Here is an 830-nt window from a genome sequence, read left to right as displayed (position 1 = left end):
TAATCCCAGCACTTTGGGAGGCCGAGGGGGGAGGATCACAAGGTCAGGAGATGGAGACCATACTGGTTAACACGGTGAAACCCATATCTACTAAAAATACAAAAAATTAGCCAGGCATGGTGGCATGTGCCTGTAGTCCCATTTACTCAGGAGACTGAGGCAGGAAAATTGCTTCAACCCAGGAGGCAGAGGTTGCAGTGAGCTGAGACTGCGTCACTGTACTCCAGCCTGGGCAACAGAGCAAGACTCCGTCTCATAAAACAAACAAAAAAAAGCCCCCCCGCCCACCACACACCCCATATACTTATTGCTTATTGTGCATCCTTTCCAAGCACATAAAACACATATAGAACATTTATAAAAACTGACCAAATATGAGGCCATGAAGAATCTTAGTGATTGCTTTTGCAGCTTGTATTCTAAAATTGGAATGACACAGAGATGATTAGCCTGGCTGCTGTGCAAGGATGACCAGCAGGTTCATGAAACATTCCATAGCTTGCACAGTCCCAGATCGTTGAATTATCCACTGATGAGTGCTAAAGAAACAGTGTGAGTCAAAGCAAAATGGGTGGCATCCAATATTGAAATTGTGATTTTCAGACCAGGCGCGGTGGCTCACACCTGTAATCCCAACACTTTGGGAGGCTGAGGTGGGTGGATCATGAGGTCAGGAGATCGAGACCATCCTGCCTAACACAGTGAAACCCCGTCTCTACTAAAAATGCAAAAAATAAAAAAAATAAAAAATAAAATTAGCCGGGCGTGGTGGCGGGCGCCTGTAGTCCCAGCTGCTCGGGAGGCTGAGGCAGGAGAATGGCCTGAACCTG

General features: G+C 46.6%; 1 non-coding gene across 1 annotated transcript; it reads left to right on the top strand.

Annotated features, from left to right (window-relative positions):
* Positions 1–399: 399 nt before the first annotated feature.
* On the top strand, positions 400–502 carry LOC115892498. Its single transcript, XR_004052377.1, has one exon. It is a non-coding gene; the product is annotated as a U6 spliceosomal RNA (small nuclear RNA).
* The last annotated feature ends 328 nt before the right edge of the window (positions 503–830 follow it).

Source organism: Rhinopithecus roxellana, chromosome 12, assembly GCF_007565055.1.
Source record: "Rhinopithecus roxellana isolate Shanxi Qingling chromosome 12, ASM756505v1, whole genome shotgun sequence".
NCBI lineage: Eukaryota > Metazoa > Chordata > Mammalia > Primates > Cercopithecidae > Rhinopithecus > Rhinopithecus roxellana.
This window is presented reverse-complemented; position numbering and strand designations above follow the sequence as displayed.